This window comes from Abramis brama, assembly GCF_963993115.1.
Source record: "Abramis brama genome assembly, chromosome: 4".
NCBI lineage: Eukaryota > Metazoa > Chordata > Actinopteri > Cypriniformes > Leuciscidae > Abramis > Abramis brama.
The window spans coordinates 33068135-33095134 of record NC_139966.1 but is presented as its reverse complement, the minus strand read 5'-3'; the positions used below and the strand labels follow the sequence as shown (position 1 = coordinate 33095134).

The 27000-nt window shown below is 37.5% G+C and overlaps 1 long non-coding RNA gene across 1 annotated transcript; it reads right to left on the bottom strand.

Annotated features, from left to right (window-relative positions):
- Window positions 1-21548: 21548 nt before the first annotated feature.
- LOC311081060 lies at window positions 21549-26300 on the bottom strand. Its single transcript, XR_014605787.1, has 5 exons — window positions 25417-26300; window positions 23703-23827; window positions 23403-23581; window positions 23273-23303; window positions 21549-23183 (listed from the first exon to the last, which is right to left on the bottom strand). It is a non-coding gene; the product is annotated as an uncharacterized lncRNA (long non-coding RNA).
- Window positions 26301-27000: the final 700 nt, after the last annotated feature.

The window sequence follows — 27000 nt, the reverse complement described above, 5'->3', positions numbered from 1 at the left end:
CACTTTACAGTATGACTGATGTATCGGTTTCATTTCAGATTTTTCCTCTTATTCAACTTGTGTCACGGAACACACACGGGAAACGGTAAGATCCATTAGCAGTATATTTATTGTTAGGGCAATCCAATTCGTAGTCATCCATGCAGGGGTCAAAATCCATAATAGCAGTCCAATAACAAATAACAAATAAACAAGAAACAAAACAGGAAACAAAACAAGAACAGGCTAGGAAACGCAGACCAGAAGTGTAGTGACGAATAACAACGACTCCGTGACATGGACTGAAACAGACAGGGTATTTATACACAGATACTAACAAGGTGACGGGAAACAGCTGTGTGCAATGATCAATGATTAGACAGAACAGGATGATGGGAAATGTAGTGCATGAGAGAATGACACCATGGGGGACAAGGACCTCTAGTGGACACCCAGGGAAACACAAACCAGACACTGTGACATAACCCCCCCTCTACGGAGCGGCTACCAGATGCTCCAAGACCCACAAAAAAAACAAAACAAAACAAGGGTCCATGAGGGAGGTGGAACGGTGGAGGATCAGGGGGAGGGATGGAGGGCCAGGTCCATGAAAGGGAACAGGAACAGGAGGTGATGGCTTAGCCGGCGGCCAGGGCGAAGCAGACGACCCATCGGGCGGCCAGGGTGAAGCAGACGACCCATCGGGCGGCCAGGGTGGAGCAGACAGTCCATCGGGCGGCCAGGGTGGAGACCTTCCCTCAGGCAGCCAGGGCGGAGCAAACAGTCCATCGGGCGGCCATGACGGAGACGACCCTTCGGTCAGCCATGGCGGAGGCGACCGCTCAGGCGGCCAGGGCGGAGCATACAGTCCATCGGGCGGCCAGGGCGGAGACGACCCTTCAGGCGGCCAGGGCGGGGCAGACAGTCCATTGGGCGCCCAGGGTGGAGACGACCCTTCAGGCGGCCAGGGCGGAGCCGGCCAGAGGACAGGAACAGACACCGGCTCAGGAACAGACACCGGCTCAGGAACAGACACCGGCTCAGGCTCAGGAACAGACACCGGCTCAGGCTCAGGAACAGACACAGGCTCGGCGGTGGCCATCTTGCCAGGAGACACAGGCTCTGCGGTGGCCATCTTGTCTGGAAACACCGGCTCAGCGGCGGCCATCTTGTCCGGAGACACTGGCTCAGCGGCGGCCATCTTGTCCGGAGACACTGGCTCGGCAGACGGGACCTGAACGGTCTCTGGATCGGTAGACCTGCTGTGCCTCCTCCAAGCATGCAGTACTGCTACTGCATAAAAGAGGAAGACAGCCCTCTTTGCCGTGGCAGGACTGATGGTGGGTAGCTCCGGGACGATCTCTGGGATGACAGCGGGCTGCACGGGGACAACCTCTGGGACGACAGCGGGCTGCACAGGGACGATCTCCGGGACGACAGCGGGCTGCACGAGGACAACCTCCGGGAAGACAGCGGGCTGCACAGGGACAACCTCCAGTACCACAGCGGCCTGCACGGGGACGACCTCCGGGACGACCTCCTCCTCCGCCGTTTCTGATAGCGATGTGCAGGCTCTGAGCTGGACGGGACCAGCGGCGAAGGGGACTCTGGGCTGTTGACCGCCATGGCCTCCTCAGTCTGGCGGGCCCATAATGCCAGGCATTGAAAAATGTTCATGCGGGGAGGGACCTCTTCCACTGGCGAATTCCCCCTCTGCTGCCTCCTCTCTGTCCTCGTGGTTGGGGAAGAGCCACGAAAATCCATACCGCTGGATCTATGTTTAGACGGAGTCGTTCTGTCACGGAACACACACAGGAAACGGTAAGATCCATTAGCAGTATATTTATTGTTAGGGCAATCCAATTCGTAGTCATCCATGCAGGGGTCAAAATCCATAATAGCAGTCCAATAACAAATAACAAATAAACAAGAAACAAAACAAGCAGGCTAGGAAACGCAGACCAGAAGTGTAGTGACGAATAACAACGACTCCATGACATGGACTGAAACAGACAGGGTATTTATACACAGATACTAACAAGGTGACGGGAAACAGCTGTGTGCAATGATCAATGATTAGACAGAACAGGATGATGGGAAATGTAGTGCATGAGAGAATGACACCATGGGGGACAAGGACCTCTAGTGGACACCCAGGGAAACACAAACCAGACACTGTGACAACTTGTTGACAAATTTTAATATCTAACATTCTGATTAAATATTTGTAAATAAATGTATTTTGTTCTTCAAATAAAATGACATTCACAAACTGACAGTTTGCCACCCTTATTTTTATTGATAGTAAAAAAAAAAACGACAGAAAGATAGAGAAGAGTTTGAAGGAGATAGTCAGTTCGACAGGATGAAAAGAACATTATTAAATTACTTTGGACCACTTGTCAAAAAAGCTACGACTGAAAAGGCAGAGGATGATGATATGGAAAAAAGGACAAGAATGAGGAGGAAAATGAGCAGAATAAAGAACAACCTGAACAGTCTAGAGAAAGTGAAGATCAGGGAACTTCCAGCAATGCAGGTTGCATTCTCCCCAGCTGCTGGACAGAGGAGCAGTTCAACTCTTTCTGTAAAGGCCATCCGTGGCTAAAGAACAGAAATGGCAAGCTTGGATGTGATGCGTGTGGTAGTATAGGAAGATTAGTATTACACCATCATATGAAGGGATCAAGGTTGGCCAAAGAATGGTTGGACTTTCAAATATGCAGTAGTGGAGACACAAGGGAGGCACAAATGGCATCAATTCGGAAGAAAATCTGGCAACATAAAGGAAGCCATGGACTTAAGACTGCTGATGACATCATGAGAAAAGCAAAGGAGGGTTACTTAGAGTCCAGTGTTCAAAGACAGAATGCACATTTGGAAGAGAACACAAACAAAAATTTCAGAACAGCATATATGATTTGCAAAAACCAGCAGCCCTTTAGCCTAATGGAGGACTTAGTTGATCTCCAGGAAGCCAATGGTATTACATTGGGAGGTGTGCTTCAGTCCAGAAAAAGCTGTGGGGACATATGTGAGTTTATCGGAGAAGAAATGAGAAAAAAACTGGTGACACACATAACTGAAAATGATTCAAAAATGGGAGTGCTTATTGATGAGTCAACTACAGCAAGCCATCTGACTGTGTTAATTGTCTGTCTTAGATGTGCGATTGTCTCAAACCCACCCACAACTGTAATATTTGAATTACTTGCTTTAACCTTAACAACAGCAAAGTCCATTACAAGTTCACTTTTGCAGTGTCTGCAACAGCACTTTCCAGAGGAGATTCTCAAACGCAACTGGATCTTTTTCACCTCAGATGGTGCATCAAATATGATAGGCCGTGTATCTGGAGTCTCTACCCAGCTGAAACACCTTTACCCTGATCTTATTGTGTGGCACTGTTGTAACCACAGGTTGGAACTTGCAGTTGGCGATACCATCAAGGAAAATGGGGAAATCAACCACTTCCAAGCATTTATGGATAAGTTGTATTCCCTCTATCATGCATCTCCCAAAAATGAGCGAGAGCCACATCACAATGCAGAAGAACTCTCTGTCATCTTTCTCACCATTGGTAGAGTTCTTGGGGTCAGATGGGTAGCCTCAAGTGAACGCACTCTCAGAGCAGTGTGGCAGCTGTTTCCTGCCTTGCATGAGCACTTTCAGAGAGCAGCCCAAGATCCTCGCAGAGATGGACGTGAACAAAACATGTACAAAGGACTTGCAGCTAGACTTACTGCAACAGCCTTTGTCAGGAACCTTGGAGTAATGAGAGATGCTCTAATAGAGTTATCAGAGCTGTCACTCATGTTGCAGAGTAACACCATCACTCTTCCTCTGGCTCACTCATTGGTCTGTCAGAAGATGAAGGCGTTTGAAGCACGTGCTACGGGAAAGACAGGGAGAGTTTGCAAGAACTGCTTCAGAAGTTGCAGAGAAGGCAGAGTTCCAGGGTGTGGCACTTCATCCAGGGAGAATGGTAGATGTTGCCATAAATGCTCAAAAGTTTTACGACAGTCTGGCATCTTCTCTTAGGAAAAGACTAATGACAGAGAGGATTTAGTTCTATGAACACCACCCTTACTCCACTTAGGAGCTCTCTTGGGATTGGTAGACTGAGCAGCATCCTTTTCCTGAGCCGCAATGGGCCACCATTGGCACAGTTTGAGCCCATGAGCTATGTGAAGTTGTGGCTGCTGAGAGGACGACCGGGTGCTGACCACTAAGCTTGTAGGAAGAGAGAGAAGGGGAACGTGAAGGAGGAAAAGGCCATCTGGTCACTCTTTTAATTGGTAATTCTAAGTAAAACCGTCTTTTTTTAACAAAGTAAATGGAAAGTAAAATGTGAATTTAAATAGCATATGTCTTTCTGTTATTCTTTAGATAGCTGGTTGCTGTAGCCTGTGGTGGTGACAACCTGCTTTGATGAAAGAGAACTTGGGGCTGTTCTCAATGTTCATATTGGACAGATTCCTCAAATTGTTATTTCAGAGATTTTCTTTTTGTGGACATTTTAAGCTTTTGTTCTATTACTGTTGAAAACTTTTCTTCGTCGAAGCAAGAGACCAGGAGACGTTGGGGATCACGTTCAAACAAAGTTATTCTTTATTGAGGACTTCGCGTTGACGCGGCTGCAGTTCTTCCCAAATCAGTCTGACTAATGTAACTTTACATGGTTTCTTTATAGGCATTTCAGTGGGCTGTCCCTTAAGGTTCTGAACTTACACACAGCCTTTAGGGATGACTACTGCTAAAGACAATAGAGGCAATTACCCCCAACTGTGCTCCCCAAATGGTATAAACACAAATGGTCACGAGAACTAAGACTAGTAACATTCACACACAGTTCAACTCTTAGCTGGAAGATCAAAGGCTAACAAAACCCCTGACTATTACAATGTTTAGACAGCTGACTTAAAGCTAACTTCTGATCAGTAAATTGATGCCATCATGTTCACCTTGAATGCCCAATACAGTGTAATTCACCTTAGTTTTTCATGTGATGTTATGTAAGGAAGTAAGATCAGCAGATCTTAAACATATTCTTAAATTTGGATCCTTCAGTCCCCCGTTTGAGAGTTCTTAAAAACTCTCACAAAATACAAATTTAAACACATAAAGTTAATTCTTGTAACTGGTGTAAGTTACAGGCACATCGCATATGTTCATTCTTGTAACTTGTGTAAGTTACAGGCACATATAACTTGCTCTGTGTTGTTCATCTGTAATTGCATGTTGACACAGAAACAAACATGCACTTAGGGTCCGTGAAATCTTACGGGTGTGCTGGACGTGAGTCATTTGCTGGTTGACACACTTGATACTAACAGGTTTCCGAACCATGAAAAGTTATCTTCAGTCATATTAACCAGGTGCAGCACTCAGATAATGGTGCAGGCTTGTAGTCTTGATCATATCGATGGATGACTGAAGGTTTTGTATTTCTGCGTTGTGTATTTTTTTTTTTTTTTTTTTCTTTTGTGATTGGCTCGTTCAGCAGTGGGTGTAGTTGTCTTCTTGAGGTTGTGGCTTCATATGCAGGTGAGACGTCGTTGCATATGGATTTTTTTGGAACAGCCATCAAGTGTTTATCTGCACAGAGGAAGAAAGAAAACAAAAGACGACAGAGCAGTATTTGTCCCAACACTAGGGTTGTAGCAGTATTTGTTTAAACACTAGGGTTGTAGCAGTATTTGTTTAAACACTAGGGTTGTAGCATCTGCTGCGGTTGTTTCATTCTTTCCTTATTTCTTAATTGATTTGACACCTATGGACCAGTGAGGTAAGGATGGACTAAATGGGGAAAGGCCTATGAGGTTGTCTTCACCCTGGATTGGCCCCCGAACGCCTGTTGCGTCAGTTCTTTCCAGGGCCCTCACTGAACCGTGTCCTATTCTGTCCCTGTGTTGTGTACACACTGTACAGTGTGTGAGAAAATTGGCACATTTTCATTCTCCAGTGAAACATCAGTCTTAATAGACATCATATAGAGCATGGAGGTCTGATTGTAATATTCTATGGCATAACATTTAAGGCTGTGAGTTTTCTGAATGTCCCCCAAACAAAGGCTGTGACAGTCACTTTCCTTTTGTTCTATTAAACAAAAATAAGTCTTTCATCTTTGTTGTGAGTTACTGGGGAAATTAAGCACTCACAGCCTAAATGGTTAACATCTTATCAAGTTGCCCCACGAGTTTAATGAGGAGGGGAGAGGCTGCTTTAAAGTAGCAAACAAATGTAGTAAGAGCTGCATAACATTGTTAACTTGTCTTAAGTTATTTTTGTTTTTTCTACATTCTTTTCCAAAATGTCCGTGCTTGCCACAGTAAGAACAACTGGCTTCTCTAGGACTTTTGCGTTTCTTTGGCTTCTCTGAGTTGACCTTAATGGATGCTGCTGCAATTCTTACTCTCTCTTTGACATCAGAATCTCTTTCCCAAATCGCCAAACTTTCTAGGTTACTTCTGAGAGTTCTTTTAGCCCACGTAATATCTAGGAATGGCAAGGCTGTTCTGTACTCAGCTACAAGACCATCTGCCCAAATTCGGATTAGAGCTCCTTTGTCAGCTAACACACTTTCGGAATCATCCACTATTCCACTGTACGTTACCGCTACCTGACAGAACCTCTCAGTATATTCACTCACAGTTTCTTCTTTCTCTTGTACACAGCTAGTAACTCTCGACCAATCGATTTTGGGTCCTAAGATATTCTTTAGGATTTTCAAAACACCTTCTCTCAAATCGCCTTTACTGACATGTTGCAGTTCAGAAGTAACAGCAGACTCAAAATTGTTGAATTCAGATTCAGTTAGAATTTGTGACATCAGCTGTGTGACTTCCGGCAACGACATGTCGTAAAGATGCATTTTGCTGAACAATGCTCTTCTAAATTCAGAAAAATTTGTACGTGCTGAGGGTAAACTCTGGGAGAGTTTATCTATATCCTTAGGACCTAAAGATGTTTTGGCAACCGTTTGTATTTGGACAACAGAAGAGTTCGGAGTAACACTTTCAGTTCCCTGAGATCTTCTCCTAGCCCCACAAACCTGCACTGAATCTACAGGCTGATCAGTTGCTGATTGGATGGCTACAGTTGTTTCAACGAAAGCTTTTAAGTCAGGATAATTGTTATCAGGCTGACTAACTTCTTCCACATCAGTTTTTTCTGCATCTTTGTTGCGGTTTACTTTCTTAGTCAATGAAGATATTCTAGCACGGAGCTCTTTGATCTGTTTCTCTAGCTCAGAGTTGCGCTTAGACTGTTCTGTAGCTAGGGTTAAACCGAATTCTCTGTGACAGAAGATAATGCCTTTGACACTGTTCTTGCGAATACTTTCTCCTAGTACCTTCTTACAATCTTCGATTGACCAAACTCTGCCTGGATCAATGCTAAATTTCTTTGTTAAATTCAATCTGACTTTCTCAGTCACGATTGAGTCCATGTGTTCTCCCAACAATGTTTTAAATTCGCTTTCTGACCACAATGGAGCTGCACGGCCACCTTTTTCAGTAGTGGGGATCAGTCTGGGATTTTTCCTAAACATTTTTGTGAGTTTTCTTTGTTACCACACAATCAAAAACACTAAAACTTCTCTCTAGTGTCTACACTGAGGGTACACTTGTTAACACATCAGCTATTGTTAACCTTCCTTGCCCAGAGCAAAGGATAACACAAATTACTAGCACTTTACGCTAAAATCTTCCCTGCCTACAAGAACAGAGGATCAACAGAAATAACTAGCACATAAAGCTAATTCTTCTCTGCCTGAAGCAAAGGATAAACCAAAATATTAGCACTAATGCTAACCGTCCCTGATAAAGCAGAGGATAAATCTTCACTAACTTTACAGAGGATAAACCTTCTCTAGCAATGTAGAGGATAATGCAATTTCATCTCAAAAAAAAAACTTTTTAGAGGATAAACTTAGTTAACAAAACCCTGCAGCTGTCTGTTAACTACTTCTCTGAACGGCGCAGAGGATTTCAAACTTGTACTGGTCTTTAAAGGTTCTTTTGAATAGAGTAGCACTCACCAACCCTTGGTTGTAAAAGAAGATTCAGACTGGAAATCTTTGTTCAGCTGGAAGTTTCGCTCTGCATTCCAAAAGATGCAGTCTGGAAAGCAGATCTTTGTTTGAGCTTGAAGGATTCAATCTGGAGGAAGCTGGAAAGATTCAGTCTGGCAGTCTTTGTTTAGCTAGAGGTTTCGCTCTGGATTCCAAAAGATGCAGTCTGGAAAGCAGATCTTTTGTTGAGCTTGCTGTTTCAATCTGGATTCAGGTGAAGGAGCTGGAACTCTATCCGGGTCACGGCACCAAATTGTTGAAAACTTTTCTTCGTCGAAGCAAGAGACCAGGAGACGTTGGGGATCACGTTCAAACAAAGTTATTCTTTATTGAGGACTTCGCGTTGACGCGGCTGCAGTTCTTCCCAAATCAGTCTGACTAATGTAACTTTACATGGTTTCTTTATAGGCATTTCAGTGGGCTGTCCCTTAAGGTTCTGAACTTACACACAGCCTTTAGGGATGACTACTGCTAAAGACAATAGAGGCAATTACCCCCAACTGTGCTCCCCAAATGGTATAAACACAAATGGTCACGAGAACTAAGACTAGTAACATTCACACACAGTTCAACTCTTAGCTGGAAGATCAAAGGCTAACAAAACCCCTGACTATTACAATGTTTAGACAGCTGACTTAAAGCTAACTTCTGATCAGTAAATTGATGCCATCATGTTCACCTTGAATGCCCAATACAGTGTAATTCACCTTAGTTTTTCATGTGATGTTATGTAAGGAAGTAAGATCAGCAGATCTTAAACATATTCTTAAATTTGGATCCTTCATTACCCTGTCACATACTCTTAAATTAGATGCATGTTGCATCATTCATCTTCTGTAGTTTGCAATATCTAGTGTTGCTTGCAATGTTGAATAGTTTCAATACACTGAGAACTTCTTGTCCCATTCCCTCTGCCTTACAACTGAATTCACCTTTGCATGTTTAATAACATTAACATATCATTTTACCATATTATAAATATCTACGTTTGAGCAGATATCCACAAACACCGTATTTAATAGTAAACACTGGTCTAAACATTATAATATTCACCATAGAGTAAACACTCATCTAGCCTACTTTTATATCATGCTGTTTTATTATCGAACATATAAAAACATCCTCGTGTGTCGTACATATACATTTAGCATTAGGCTTCATGTTTTTACTCATATCACATTTCATAACGCACATTTTAGTCTGGCACCAGTTTATCTAGTAGCTACAATGTAGTTTATGCAACAATAACATGCTACTATTATGTGTCTTACCTTAAAAATCGTTCTCATAAATACTCAAATTGTGTTTTTTTAATTCTTCTGAGGTAAATCCAAGGTAGACAGCACAGCCCCAAATAGCAATTACGTTTGGGCCACATGTGGGTATTATCTGGCACATATGGCCTAGATGTGGCATGGCTGAACAGATATATTTGTTTTGCCATAACTTTAAAATCTGCGGGAAATGCTCTCTTGGTTCACAACTGGTTTTGAGGTATATGGCCCAGATAACAACGAACACATGAGAACCATATGTGGTTGAGCTATGGCACACAGTGAGAAACACCGACTTGTGGTAAACATTTGGCTTATACGTGGAAAAACACAGGAATCCTGAAATCAAGTGCGGCAAACATCCGCCGTTCCACACCTCAGGTTGCTCTGCATCTTCCCGCCTATTGGTGGAGTGAGACTACGGCGCGAGTTTGACTGCGATGCTGGCCAGCTGACGCCATTTACTCTGCTTTCCTCACGACGGTGTACATTCAGGTAAGTGATGTTTTGGCATTTTAAAGTCATATAATTGAAATATGCAGCATTATGTGTCAATATTGCATGTTATTATGTGTTTAGTTATTCGTTTCATCGAGGAAGGGGTTGAACTAGCTAATATTTTTCTCCTATAACTTACAATAAAGTTTAATGTAGGTTATAGCAGTTCGCTGGTTTGCCGTTTTAAATTAAGATGTTTTTGTTTATAAATCAACAGCACACTGTCGTACACATATAAAATAGTATAGTTTGTCGTGTAGTAGCCTATTTTTGAATTAAGGCGACGCGGTCCAATGTCGGTGTTACTGTTTGTCAAAAAACCTAAATCCTAATTTGTGTTCACAATCATTCAACTAATCATAATAATATAAAAATGCCAAGAATAAACACATTAATACGTGTGCATTATTGTATGTATCTTTATTTAACTCTGAAATGATATTCAACCAAGACTTTTTCTCATGACTTTTCCCTCTTTAAAATTAAAGTTTAATGTTAACGTTAGGCTACTAGTGTCAAGTCACAATACCAAAATTATGACTTTCGATACAATACCTAAATATTAACATGAACTAATAATGAACTGCACTTCTACTGCATATATTAATATGTGTTAATGTTAATTTCAACATTTACTAACACATTCAAAATCAAAAATTGTACTTGTTAACTTTAGTATGCACTGTGAACTAACATGAACAAACAATGAATTGCTGTATTTCTGTTAACTATCAATTAATTGAACGGCCATTCACTGCCATTATAAAGCTTGGAAGAGGCAGGAAATTTGTATAATTACTCTGATTTCTAACGATAGAGATTATATACCATGCCCTAATGTGCGGTATGGGTGGGGCAATGACAATAATTTCCATATTAAAAACCTAGAAAATATGGTTTCAGATGGAGTAAGTAATAGTTTATAGTTCATTTTTGAATATAAAAGCACTTTCATTTTAGGGTGGTCTATTTAAATGCATATTTCAGCCACTTACACAATGTTTTTTTTTTTCCTATCAGATTACCTATCTGGGTCTGGTTGGTGGCTTTGACCTGGATAACACTGTGTGGAGAGTGCTGAAAGGCACTTTTACAACTGCTGCGGCACGTTATGAATTGGAGAGAAGTCAATGGGAAGATTGGTGTCCAACGCCTGGTCGTAAAGGAAGTTGTCATTGGTGAGACTTTTTTTAGAAGTCACTTTTATTTGTATAGCACTTTGCACAATACACAACTTTTCAAAACCGCTTTACAGAACATTGTATTTTTATTTCTGTTGTCTCAGTATCGAACCAAACAACTTTTTTTGTCATTACCTGATCACATCCGTGGCTCACTTAAGTGACTGCATTTTTTATTTAGAAGTTTTATGTTTTGTTTTTAAAGAAGGTTATTTTTTATATAATGCGAATCATATCGTTTCAATCTTATTTTTAAAGCTGTAATCACAATATAAGATTATCATTCTGTCAAAGTCTCATACCAGTGCATGCCTATAACTATCTGTATTTAGTTCATTATCACTGTGTATTTAAAGGGTTAGTTCACCCAAAAATGAAAATTCTGTCAGTAATTACTCACCCATGTTGTTCCACCCCCGTAAGACCTTCGTTCATCTTCGGAACACAAATGAAGATATTTATGATGAAATCTGAGATCTGACTCACTCCTCCATAGGCTTCTCTGTTATTGAAACTTGCCAGCCCAGAAAGTTAGTAAAGACATTGTTAAAATTGTCCAAGAATAGTCCAAGTCCTTAAGTTTATCAAGTGTCGAGAATACTTTTTGTGCGCAAAACAAGCAAAAATAAAGATTTTTTTCAACTCTTCATTTTCCTCTAAGTGAGTTCTCGTAGTGTAACAGCACAGCGCTTCTGTGATGTACGTCAGAACGTAGGCTCACGATTGGCCAGCATCCCACACATGACCAGCGTCAGCCAATAGTGAGTCTACGCGTACAACCCAGAAGTTTGAAAAACTTGAGGGTAATTACAGACAGAATTTTCATTTTTGGGCGAACTAACCCTTTATGTTCCTCCTTGCATTCAGTACTTGGCCCATTATTGTTTGTGTGTTTCTGCTTCCAAATTGTCTCGCATCATTGCGGATTTTCTTGAGTTTATTTTGTGTTAGTAAAAACACTTCTTTTTTAGACTCTGTCTTTGGACTAAAACATGACATTAATGCTATCTGTGTTGGTGTGTTTTTACATTAGAGTGTGCATGTCTTAAAAAAAAAAAAAAGCAGAATACATGCAGTGGCCCACATATTTAAAAATACAATTTGCAATTCCTTTAGAAAATTTACTAGAAAAAAACTTTCATACACTGGTAATTCAGAGGTGTTTAATTTGTTAATAATTGCAATTAAAATATTAAAGGATATTTACATTAATGATTTTTTTTTTTCATTATCCTGCAGCTCTAGCTTCCAGGTTGTATTGCTGCTAACATTATTTAAATTCTTCTTTATTGCAGGTGCAGTCAGGCAGAATCCCCTTACTGGAAAAGATCAACACATTGCCGACCCTCATTGGAGACTTCTCTGCACATCAACACACTTCTCAACTCTTTACCTTTCAAGTTTGCTTTAACTTTCTCAATTTCTCTTTAAAATTCTCTTTACCAAGTGACTGTGATTTATTTGTATTACTCTCATTAGACTAATTAAACATAACATTAATATATGCTTTGATCGAGTGTTTTGAACTTTGGTGTAAAAAATTAACTTTGAATGCTATTTATATTATTAATTTGTATTCTTAAATGTTTTCAACTGAATTCTACTTAAAATAAGTACAACTGAGTAGCTGTAATTATGTATTCTTAAATGTTTTCAACTGAATACTACTGTAATTATTAAATTCAACTCTTGCTGTAATTATATTTATTTTTATGAAATGTTTTCAACTGAATACTACTGTAATTATTATTCAACTCTTGCTGTAATTATATTTATCTTTATGAAATGTTTTCAACTGAATACTTCTGTAATTAAGTACAACACTTTAGCTGTAATTATTTAAATGCTTGTAAAAATAAATAGTTTTGAGTACATTTGTTGTTGAGTGTTTAATTTACCTTTGAGTTAAGACTTTAAATACTGTCAGCTGCATGTGGGCCACATAAGGGCCGTTAGATTTTAACAGAACTCAACCATACTAAAGTTGCATACCAGGCTCACATATGGGCCACATGAAATTGTAGTATTTGGCTCATGCTTGGTGGAGTTATCGCAGTCCTTTGGTTCAGTTCTGGCAAAGGAGATGTGGGCCATATCTGGGCTGGCAAACACAAACTAATCTGGGCCACAGCTCATCTGTTTATCTGGCCCACATCTTTGCCAAAGGAAATTTGCTGACTGGGGCACATTGAGCACAAACACAGTCTTCCAAACTCGAGGAAAAACAGGAATATGGTACTTGTTTTTGAGGTAATGAGTCCGTTAACAGCACGTGGATCATTTGCATGTGGGTCATTCCAGAATTGGAGGACATTTCATGTCCCACCTATGAAATTTCAAATAATCTATGTATAATATACAAAAAAATTTGTCACTGTGTTAAAAACACTTGTCCTGAAACTAAATATATATAGACTTGAAGATTTTTTTTCTCCTAAATATTAATAATAAAAAAAAAAAACTCTCTAGTACCCACTTTGAATATCCCTTTTTTTGTATGATTTTGTTTATATATGCCTCTTTTAATTGTTAAAGCATTTTTTTAATTGATATAAATATTTTAAATAATTGAAATGTTGCAATAAAGTTATGTCCCCAACATTGTGCAACCCTGTTACCAAAATATTTAGACTGGCAGAAGAAGAAGAAAAAAACAGCGAGTGACATGATACACAGGGAATTACATCACTAAGCAGTTTGCTGCCAGAATGGGTAGAACAAAGGTATATTCTCTCTTCGATTTTTCATGTTATTATACAATTTTTACCCTTGATTGAATGTGTCACTCTAACAAATGCAACCCTGTTACACTTATTATCAGAATAAGACAAATTAATTTGAAGGTTTTCTTCTTTTTTACATAAGTAAGTTTGTCCTAAATATGACCGTTAGAGCTAGCTAAACAGCTAGTTTCTATTCATGAGAAAAAGCTAACATTAGCATTAATTTGCAACCCTGTTACTCGCAAACCTGTTACCATAATTAGAGTAACAGGGTTGAATCTCCTTCAGTCCACTCATAAGGGACGATCTATTATCAAAAGTTATTGTGAGCGGTCTTCATTTAACTCTGCGTGGTGTTTGTAGATGAACGAGATGAACGAGACCGGGCAACAGAAATGACTCGGGACAGATTTTATTCTGTATGAATAAAAATAAAGTTCAGAACAAGCTAGAGTCTGTGGCCTTCTCTCATGACTCAGCCACTCTTCAGTCGCATTTACCGCGAACTGAAACATTTTAGACTTTTGACATCTTCATAATATATTTCAGTTTCTCATATAATCGAATCGTGTTTGTTCAACAGATTTCATTAAAAAAAGCATTTTACATTAAGCTCAAAACAATAATAAAAGAAGCATGAAAGAGAACATACCTGCATGAATAAAAATAAAGTTCAGAACAAAGTTCTCTCACGATTCAACCTGTCAGTGTCAGTGAAAGGCATTATTTTAGCCAACATAGCTTGCATACGAATGCTTGAATTCTCTCCGAAAATACATGTTATAACTCAATCACATCATTCACACAAACTTCATATGTTTGAATGAGATTAAAGTGCATTTTAGAACAAAATTACATGTTGTATTACAATAAACAAAACTAATTTCAAACTTTTTAGATGGAGCATCAGTACAACCAGAGAATGTCTAATAGGAAGAGAATTGGCACTCTCTGCTTACTTCCGGGTTCTGGATTGGTTGCAGTAACACGTCTCTATCCATGCGGGGGCGCTCGCGAGCGAGTGCAGAATGAATGGAGGTCTATGGCGAAATACCCCTCAAAACCCACTTTTCTCAGGATATAATTTTTTGTCTAGTAATTTGAATGTTGTATTCGAAAGGAGATGCAAAGAAATTACACATTGCTGGGTGTTAGATTTTTTAGAGTCACTTATTTGCTTTAAAAAGTCTTTTAAAATGTCAATGACGTCACACACATCGTACGACCAGAGATACTGCTTCACGGCAATCCTTCACTCACTCTGGTGAGTTCGCGCTCTGCACTTTCTTTTCTCTCGAGGCATCGACAACACAGCTGACACAGGTAAATACACGTGCTAGAAGAGTTTTTGTTTTGTTTGTTTCTGGTCCCGCTTCGGATGCCACGATGCCATCAAGCGGTATCTCTGGTCGTAATCAGTCCTTCACTGACCAATCAGCATTCATTAGCAGAATGCTAGCCTGTTATGGGCAACAACAACTCAACCTGTAAGAAATCGAAAGGACATAAGTACTCGTTCATTCAACTTTCGACCTATAACCCATGTTGAACTTGCAAAGCCTACAATAAAATCTGAGATTTCTCAACGGCAATCGGGTGAAAGAGACACATTTAGCCGTCTAGCCCCATTGACTCCCATTCAGTCTGCACTCGCTCGCGATCACCCCCAGTGGAATTCTAATGGAACTGCAACCAAAATCAATACAATGGGGCTGAATAGGGAGTGCCAAGGCTCTCCGTAGACGGGCTCTGGTACAACTCACTTTGCATTACCGCAAACTGAAGGAGAGGAACCGGAACCGGAACATGAGTCTTAAAGGAACCACGCACCTATTACGAACTAAATATTTAGCATCTTAATTAATAGAAATCAATATTAGAAGAATAAATTAGTGAAATATTAAAAGAATAATTCCAGAATACAAAATAATGAAAGAAATATAACAAATAAATAATAACAAAGGGAGAGAATTTGAGTGAAATTAACAAATATAACACCCATTACATTAAGCTAAATAATTAATATAATTTTGATTATAATTTAGCATACATTTCATGTTATTAATGTATTACTATGGGGTGCCAGATTTAAAAATTCAGATACAATTTTATAGCTGATATATTTTAATTATTTAGCTGACTTTCCTCACATTTTGCTAATTGTTTTCCACATTTTAGACAGAAATTTGTGTAAAACATGTTCTTTTGCAATTGTCAACAATATGTTTAAAAAAATTAAATAAATGCTAAATATTAAATCCAAATATTAAATCTAAATATTAAATCTAAATCCCAATCTTAATATTGTCCTCAATGTGAGAAAAAATATCTAAAGATGAGGAAAGTGAGCTAAGTAATAAAAATATATCAGCGTTAAAACTGTATACATACTGTATTTTACAGAATATATTTGTTTCCCCTTTTATGTCAACCAGGTAGAGGTAATAAGCACTTAAAAAGCACTTTGCTCATTAACGCTTATCTGGCCAAACTGCCCTTAGTAGTTGCTATACTGGACCACCTGTCAAAAAATGATTGATTGACAGGTGCCCCGCCCCTTCCGGTGACAGGTACCCACCCCTTTTGGCATAGGATCAAAGGGATCAAAGAAGATGAGATGAGATCAAAGAGATCAAAGGGGTTTTGAAGTCTTTTTGACATCTAGTTTTGACCTATTGACCCTCCTAACCCTTGATCATGTAGTTATTGACAGCTAGTTTTGGGTTTTGAAGTCTTTTGATGCCTTTTGATATTGACAGAAAGTGTTTTAATAATTACATCATGGCTATGACAGCTAGTTTGATGCCTTTTGATATTGACAGAAAGTGTTAATCGTTTGAAGACACTGTGATTAAATAATTATGTCATGGTATCTGACAGAAAGTCTGATTGTTTGATGCCTTTTGAAGACACTGTTATAATAATATAACAGTTAGTCTGTGTGTTTTGGAAGTTGGTATCACAGGATTCTCCTCCCTACATATTCCTTAGCTTATCCGGGCTGTACTGTGAAAACTGATAAGGGAAAAACTGTGGAAGTTTATCTCACACAAACGTTGAAAAGCCATTCAATTCTTTTAAAACAATATAAATGATTATACAATAAATAAAGATCTTACTAAAACCTCACACCAAAAGTTTAAATAAAATGGAGTCACAAAAAATTGCAATGAGTCTCTCAAAGCGTGTGTGTGTGTATGTGCGTGGAGATCAGACATTAGAGGAGATGTGACCATCTGTGTGTGTGTCACGGGATTCCCCTCTGACATCTGAAACGTGCTGTTCAGACACTGTGATTAAACAATGTCACAAAATTACAATCAGTTAAATGTTTAGGGGTATTAAACAAGTTTATGAATGGGTTCACAAAAATGCGTTAAATATAAAATCACATATTGGTTCTCCATCCCCCTCCGTCTGCTCCTCCACATTCCAGAGCACAGTGATAGTGAGAAAACAGAGATTTTATAAAATAATGTATATTTCACACAAATAATATAATATACAATAATATAAAATAACATCTTACTGAAATCAATTCTTTCAGTTTAAGATAAACAAAAGAATAAAAATCATCTTACATAAACATTCTGTTCTTTAAAAGAATATAAATGATTATAAATAAATAATATAAAATAAAGATCTTACTAAAACCTCACAAAAAAGTTGAAATAAATGTAGAACTATCCAGTTTAAATAAAATGGATTCACACAAAAAAAAAGCAATGAGTTAAATGTTTATAGAGTTGAAGAAAAAACATAGGCCTACATGTTATGAAACAATCAGTTAAATGTTTAGAGAGTTGAAGAAAAAAACATACAGCTCATGAAACAACGCAATGTATGAAACGGGTTCACGAAAATAAAAAATCATCTTACATGTTTAGAAATCAGGGCCCTCTGGCCTCTCTTTACATCAGCGTTTGACCTGCGGAGCTTTCAAAAAGCACCAGCCAAAGCGTGTGTGTGTCAGAGAGTCACACAAATTCAGTGATCAGGATATCAGGTGCTGAGTTTATTTATAAGAAGTATAATAAAGTTTAAATGATATATTTTAAAAACAAAAGACTGTTTAAATAAAATCTTTAAAGTTTGAATACATACGCATCTTCTATTTACCTTTTAGAAGATTACTGTAATGATTTTGTTTAAATTGAACCTAAGGTATAATTGTTATTAAACAATGTCTGTTCAAAAACTTTAGATGGTTGAAAAACTGTACTTAGTCGTCTTAAATCTCATTTATGTGAAAAGATTCAATCATAATTTTTTGTCCATGCAGGGTTTCAATTTTGATGGCTTTTCATAGCCATAATGATTTTTGTACCCTAACTGCATATTCTATCCCGTACACCTAAACACGACCATCACAGAAACCTACATTTTCAAAAATGAAATAAATAAATAAATGATTAAATAAAATGTAAACAAAGTTTTAGCTAAATAAATATATATAAATAAAAACACCATACATTTTTAGAGAGTCACAAAAGTCATCTCACACCTGTAAAATGTTTAATAATTCCTTAAGTTGTATCTGTGAGAAAATGACCACATAGGCCTATCTTCAGAGAGAGAGCAACAATGAAAACATTTAGAAACTGTGTAACTGTAATGTTAGTCTGCTAACGCCAAAGTTTTGTTCGTACTAAATTTATTTCAAAGCATAATCGTAAATGTGATCTTTTAAAATGAAAGATTGTTTTAGTCTGAAGTGTAAAGTTCTTAACTTTCTTTCTTTAAAAAATCTTTAAAGTTTGAATACATTCATATCTTCTATTTATCTTCTTAGAAGACTTATGTATGATATAAATGATTTTGTCTAACGGTGACCATAAATTATAATTGATACTAAACAGCGTCTGTTCAAAAACTTTAGATTGTTGAAAAACTGTATTTAGTCGTCTTAAATCAGCAATTTTTTTTTGTCCATGCTGGAGTTTCAATTTTTATGGCTTTCCATAGCCATGATGATTTTTGTACCGTAACTGCATATTCTATCCCGTACACAGGGGCGTAGGAGCCATTATACGAGGGGGGGACATGTCCCCCCCACATTTCAAAATCTAAGTTTTGTCCCCCCCACTATTTCCCAATGTAAGATTTTGTTTTGCATTGCCTGCCTATCTCTGCCGATTTCGGAGTCTCCAAATGAATCCATTCTGCAACTTTTAAATAATTAAATTTTTTAAAACGAAATTATAGGCTTAAGTGCAGGGTCGAAAGTTGGTCGTTTTGTTGCTATGGTTACACTACACACACATACACACACCGTTGGCGGAGCGCTCAAAGTCATCTGTCAGTTGTGCAGTTACCCAAAATCTCCTGAATGAAGATAAAACCCATCATGTCACTAGATGAAATAAAATCGACTAGCAAAAATACAGGAGGCCGCCTTATTCTTGTTCAGCTGCTTAATCTCGTTGTCCAGTCGACCATGATCGCGCACCGCTCGCGCATGCCATGCGCATCTAGGTAGGCTACAGAACTCCGACACGGATAAATGTACGCAGCAATATATAATGAATGTTCCTGGGAGATCCGTAGTTGCGCGGGATGTGGAAGCGCGCAAAAGTTCCATAACCTTCTACTGCCTTGAAAAAAAAAAAAAAAAACTCACGAGCTGCTGGCCGCCGCTGCAGATCAATTTTGTCAAGTTCAGCACAACGTTGGTTGTACAAAAAGTGTCCTGGCCTTGAATGACAAGGTAAGAAAAATATGTTTGGCACATTGTATGGGTCACTATATCATAACAAGGTAATACAATGTGTTATCAAGTGATGTCAATTCCAGCGTTATGGACGTGACATTTGCAGTAAAAACTTGAAATATAAATTCTCAGAAAATGCATTTAATAGGCCTACCAATATATTGAAACTGTTTATATATCCATACTCCCTTAATAAAGAAATATCAGTCTACACATTCGTTTTATATTTAATATGAGGGAAACAGGCTACACATGCCATGGACATGACACAAAAAATCTTTAACTTTTAGGTGGCAAAATATATTTTTTGTAATTCTGTGAATTAAACTGCAAACCAAAGTACTATCCACCGAATGAAGAAGGGTCAGCTCTCCACAGAACAGAACAGAACAGAACATATTCATTTTATTTTATTTTTCACGTTCGCATTTATGAGGAAAAAACAATGTTGCGGACTGAGCGCTCTGAAAGCGGCACTAAAAGACTGTTTCACAGAGACCTCAAACAGGTTCACAGAGACCTCAAACAAAAATGAATTTCGTTTTGTATTAATGATATCTTAATTTTAATCAATGTTTCATCAACCAATTGCTAGGATTTAATAATTAAGAAGTAAATATAGCAGACAATAGGCACCGACGCATGAACTGGAGCTCGTCTTACAAATGAACCGAAACTCAGCGTAGGCTATAAGGTAGCCTACTTGCCTGACAGAACTGAGAAATATCTATAGAAAGCTTGAAATGTCTTATTTTAAACAATACAATTCAAAACGAGAGAAAACAGACTGCTGCTTGTGTAATCCGTATGAAATGTGCATTTCTCTCTGGCGCGTTCACTACTGCGAAGATCGCGAGTCAGCATCGTCAACTTCATCTATGCAGGGCACTGACACAGAAAACACTTGTTTATTAATAAACAATTAAAATGTCAGAAAATGTAACGAAACGTTGTAGAAATGTAGTGGAGTAGAAAGTATAATAATTGCTGCAAAATGTAACGAAGTAAAAGTCAAAAGTAGGCCTATGCACTATTGATTCTACTTAAGTAAAGTAACCTACAGATAGGTAAAGATACAACTACGTGAAAAATGTAGCCTACTTCAGTAAAGTAACGAAGTAGGCTATTTGTACTTAGTTACATTCCACCACTGCAGCTGCTGATTAACAGTAATGTAAATACTAAATGTCCTAATAGCCTAATATGCTCTTAAACTTGCAGTTTTTCACATATCTTGGAAGACTCAATTTCTTCATTTCTTTGCACAAAACTCTCCAGAAAATGCCATTTAATGGTTTATTTTTAAAACCCCCCCCCCCCCCCCCCCCCCCCCCCCCATATATTAAATCCCAATTGAACCTGGTTGTAGTTATATTAGATTGCTTCTCTCTGTTTTTATAATCTACCCAGTCCGTCACTGCATATACCCTCTTACTACCAAACTAAGTAGTACAGTCTCTTCCCAAAAGTCATTAGAAATGAGCATTTAAGTACTTTATATATAAAAACAAAAATAAAAAAAAATTGGGGAATTTCCCCCGAACCCCCCTAGCATTTACTGTCCCCCCCAGGTTCAAAATTGCTCCTACGCCCCTGCCCGTACACCTAAACACGACCATCACAGAAAACTACATTTGTACATTTTCAAAAATGAAATAAATAAATTAATAATTTAATAAAATGTAAACAAAGTTTTAGCTAAATAAATATATAAATAAAAACACCTTACATTTCCAGAGAGGTGAAGTAGTTCTTTATGCAACAATCCAAAAAGAAAATAGTTTAAGTTGTCATAATCAAAACAGCTCCAGATCCTTCAGAGATACACTACAGTGTGAAATAAATGTTCCAGACCCTCACAGAAACGAGAGGACTTACAGACCAGATGAGTCTCGGGGGGACAATGTCACAGTAAATCTAGTCTGCGTTCCAGAGCATACTACATCCAGAGTTTATACTAAATTAATTTAAAAGCATAACCTTAAAAGTTTAAAATTAAAAGACTGTTTAAATCAAATCTTTAAAGTTTGAATACATTCATATCTTCTATTTATCTTTTAGAAGACTTATGTATGATATAAATTATAATTGTTACTAAATAATGTGAGACAATGTCTGTTCAAAACAGTGGCGGTTCTAGGATTTTTCTGTAACAGGGGCCATTAAGGGGCCACTTGTTACATTCAGGGGCCAAATACAGGGTACATTCAAGCACACAAAATCATTTATTCAGTACGGTGCAAATACATTTCGGCAGTCATTCCTTTTTCAAACGCTCTAATAAAAAATTATGAGCCAGTAAAGTTCGTAATGATTTTTTTCATTTATTTATACTGTGCATAAAGGACACAATGCACTTCTTTTTGAATTCCACCTTTCAAGTTTCATAATCATGTCGTCGCTTATAAAAAGTAAATTATTTTTAATTGTTTGGGGGTGGAATTGCATCTGTGGAAATCATCTCTTCTCGTCGACGATTGATGGGTGGGAATCTCTAGGCACCTCACGATTCGATTCGATTACGATTACGATTCAGAGGGTAGCGATTATAGATTATTAACAATTTTTTTTTTTTTTTACTACTTGGTACTTTAAAAGCCAAGTATTTATGATGACCCATAATGAACTTACTTCCAATACTTCCTATATAAATTTTATTAATAAAACAAATGGAAGTGATTTGGCAAGTCAACTGTAAGGTTACATTTGCCAGCATATGTCCCAACCAAAGAACCAACAGGAAAATAAAGGTGTGCCTGTACTAGCAGCATACTTGTAGTAAATTAATACACACTTCAGCATATTCTGAATCTCTAGCATTTAATAATAGACTTCTAACCAACATCCTCCTGTTATTTCCAATGAGCAATATAATCCTTCAGACAAAAAAAAAAACATTTTGCTGTAGCAAATTCACAAACCGTTTTCGTTCAAAAATATAGAATTATGTAGGCTACCAGCAGCTCTCATATAATGCTTGTGGACTTACGCATTTTCTGAATATACAAAGCCGCTCTTTAATATACACAACTAAATAATAAAGAGTTATGACTTGAAATGTTTGCTGTATACCACAATCAAAAACAGCTTATACAGTGAATGAACATCTGCAGAGAGCACAGTCAAAATGTAACTTTGTGTGACTGACATTGCACTGATACACACTGTGAGTGTTGAGGGCAGTAACGTGCGTATAACAGATCGGTTTACAGCATATTGATGTGAAAACTAAACAATACAGAAAGAAGCTCTCATACAAAAAATACTAAATAGGTCACAATGAAATTGCCAGTTTTACATACGTTAGCTTTTAATGAAGAGGGTGCCGTTCGGATTTGGCGCTCAGCCATCATGCGTCTGTTATGTGCGCGCCACAGACTGTCCGCGCACTGCACGTCCACTTTAGAGTTCCGCCTTTTGCATTCCGTCAATATTACGTTATTAGGAAAAAAAATATATATATTTTTTTTAGAAATCGATTTTTGACATTTGTGAATCGATTCAGAATCGTCCACGTCCGCATCGCGATGCATCTAAGAATCGATTTTCCCCCCTCCCCTAGGAACGGGGGCCAATCAGGGGCCAATCAGATTTTAGCAGGGGCCAGGGCCCCTGTGGCCCCGCCTCTAGAACCGCCCCTGGTTCAAAAAATTTAGATGGTCTGTGGTGCACTTCCCTCCAAAGTCATCTCAGCGTCACGCAGCATTCTTGATTTCATCTCATTCCTTACATTTGGAAGAATTTCTAAAAATCAGGACAAAGTTGGATAGTCATATTATTAACAGGAGCATCACACTTGAGAATGCACAGTGTTCTACAACAAGAGATCTTACCATGTTCGTTTACCAAGGTAGAGTGAGACACCTGAAAAACAAAACAAAAAATACTCATAAATATATATATATAACATACATAAATCATTTCTTAACTACGCAACTGTTTCTTAAATGATCAGACACTCACCGCACTGATGCTAACATCACCATATATTGTCTTTTCTACCATGATTGGAGCAAATATTGACCCACCATTCTTCTGGTCAATTGTGAAGTTAAGCTGATTAGGGATCTGAATTAATGGCTGTCCGAACGATGTAGTATTATTATGCTGTTGATTTGTCATGTTTCCAGAATGTGCACCATCTGTTAAAAAAATTAACAATTAAATACACAACCAAAACCATGTAAACATTATAGTAAAGTTTATTGAAGATTGAGAAACATATTGAACTACTAACAAAGTAAATTATAAATCTTTTCCTACGTTTGATATTCTTTTTTCAGATTTTTTTCACTATGGACTTGATCCTTTTTAATGCTGTTTTCTCTCCATATTTATTCTGTAGTTCCTCTACTGTGTCTTCCAACCTCCCTGTTGTTCTTCTCCAGCTGTGTTAACCAAAGACAGTTAGAAGAATAAAATGTATGTACAATAGCAAAAATAAAGTTGGTCATTAGTTGTTAGGGTTAGATACACCTGCAGACGCATTCATACACCTGTTCACCTGTTTTCATTTAGCATACACCAGAATTCAAACATTCACTTTTTCAAAGGCCGAATGATTACGTGGTCAAAATTTCTCTTTTTAACATAAGAGTTAAAACATGTACACGAGTCACGACGCATTGCATTATGCACCTGACCTGCCGGCTGATGAAGTATTTATTACATCAAGAAAACATGAATACAACACACTGCACTTGGATGAATACATTTATTTATAATATTACCAGTTCCATATGATCTTTATTAAAAAATAAGACAATAAATGATTTTATTTTTTTAAATTTGACTGCATTCTTGTCCATTTCTAAATGTTTACTTTTTGATTTATGAATTAAAACAGACTGATGGGAAAAAACATTATTTTGCTGTTACTTTTTTAAAATTTGTTTTATTATTATTATTCAACAATCTCTTTCTTTTTGTTATTTTTTATTAGTTGTAATTTTATATAAACATTTAACTTTTAAAATAAAGGTTTTACAACAACATCACCATCTTCTGTTATATTTGGGCCTCCATGCTCATCTATTTACAGTATATGATATTGGTGAAGGGGGTCCACATGAATATTTTTCAGGGGACCCCGAATTCTCTAGCTACGGCCCTGTTCACAGGAGCCGCTGAGAGCGAGTTCCAGCTGATAATGGTCATAAAGTGTGAGATAAGGTGCAAGTAGCTAAACTAAACATTTCATATTTGACAGCTGTTTTGAGAAATGTTAAACAACAACAAAAATAATCAGGCAAACTAATCAACTTTTTTCTAATTTCACCATTTTGAACTTAAAATAGGCCTATATAATACATGTGATTTAATGTGAGAGGAGAAGAAACAAATAACAGTCATTTTCATCATATTAGGCATAAGATTAATAATGAATGTGTACATATTGTGAATTAATTTAATAAACATTTACCTAACATCCATAGCCTTCAGTAAATTAAGGCTAGACAAGAACAACAAAGTTCCTTTTTAACTCTGCCCCCTGCTCTAGTTAGAACTTTGGAGCGCTTAAAAGTGTGGGGCTCAAAAATAAGTGTCATTTGGAACTCTTTTATCAAAAAATTAGAGGTTATGGTTTTATTGTTTTGCACTTTTCAAGCGATTTCTGTTTGCTTTAAACAAGCGACTTTTTATTTTAATTTTTAGATTTGATAGAGTATTTTATATTTTGGAGGCTTTTTTGTTAAAGACCCTATCCTTAAAGGTATGCTGTGTAGGAATTTCTCCCATCTAGCGGTGAAATTCTATTTTGCATTTAAACGAATAGTGCTCTCTAGCGCCTTGCTTTTTCAAATGCGTGTTGCAACTGCGGTAGCCGTTATGTGTCAAGAATCTATGACAACATGTCTTCCAATAGCACTTCATCGAGTTTACCTGTACATGTTTTACTGTTATGCTGCCTATATAATGATTTACACAAACAAGCAATGAAAAAAAGCTTGTCATTTAGACCGTAACTTTGACTTACCTGTCGAGAAGAAAGCAGGCACCTTCAGCGTCCTTTTCAAAGTCTTTCTCCTTCATTAGCTCTTTCCACCTGGGAAAAGCTATCCTGATATTTATTTACATCCCGATAAATTTAATTTTTGCTTTTTGGCGATGAGGATTCCTTCTCCTGCATAACTATGATCCAACATTATATTGTCCCGTGCAGTGCAGCCTTTTCAAATTTGCCGGGGAGTATCAACGCCTCCCATGTGGTCTAGCGGTTAGGATTCCTGGTTTTCACCCGGTATGGGAAGACAATTTTTTTATATTGCCAACAAAATTCAAGTTATTCAAGTTCATCAATAATCATTTTTAGTTATTCATAGTCTTAGAGGCTTACACGAACTGCAGAAACAAGCAGAAGATATGTAAAAACTCATAAATGCTGATTCAGTACTGAATCATTTTCACAAATACAATTATATTGAATTCAGAAAATTTCACTATGGAATATTTACTTTATCATAATTTCAATTTAGTATGTCATCATTTAAACTTTTCATCTCATAATTATGACGCATAGTCATCATTTTAATTTAAACTTTTTAAGTCATAATTTTGACTTTTTGACATAATTATTACTTAATTCAGAATTACAATTTTTGTCAATTACGCCTTTTTAATGTAATACTTAAAACGATTTTAAGTCATAATTTGGTAACACTATTTTGATGGTTCTTTTGAACGAGCTGTTGACTATAGTGTTGCACCTGCATCTCCACTTACTCGCTTGTGAGAGTCAGAGTGTGTAAAGTAAACTCTCATTAGTGTTAGTAGAGTATTAATGGACTGGTAGGGTTATGGTTAGAATAAGTTGAGATATAGTTGAGTTACTTATAATCAGTAGAATACCTGTTGGGGAGCATCACAATAAAGAGTTAGCAGATATTAAGCATAGTCTATTTTTCAGTTGTTTAAATGACAAAATACCATTTCTTCAACCGAGTGAATCTAGGCCTTCAGAAAGTCATAACTTCAGGGGTCAACGGTTTAGGTCAGTTGGCGAAAACCCTACATGTGTAAGGTAGTTTTCCAGATTTTCCCCCATAATCAAATACTGTATTACACTTTTCAAAGGATAATCTAGCTTTAAAGTTAGAATAAAAAGTTAAAAAACAAACATATCTTCATACCTGTTGTGTTCTGACACAAGGCCATTAACTGGTTCTTTTTGCTTATTTCTACAAATATCAACCTGATAAATATGGACTTAATACACGATTAAACAAGATAATTTTTAAGAAAAAAAGAAAAAAACAGTGTTTTAAAATTCAACTAAACCATGATACCGGATGATTTTTTGACAGTTTTTGGCATAGTTTCAGGCATAGTGCAACCATGCAATGTTTGAGAAATCTAATATCGGTGTAATCTTTGCGAGGTCTCACTCACAACGCACAACTTTGTGTTGGCTGATCCCGGCATACCTTTACTAAAATAAAATATTATGGAAGTCATTGTACTGTAATTGTAAACCATATTTTATTTATTAAAGCTACAGTAGGGAACTTTTTGAAAACGTTGACTTAGCCTGAAAATTTGAACAACCACAGCTTACAGGTCA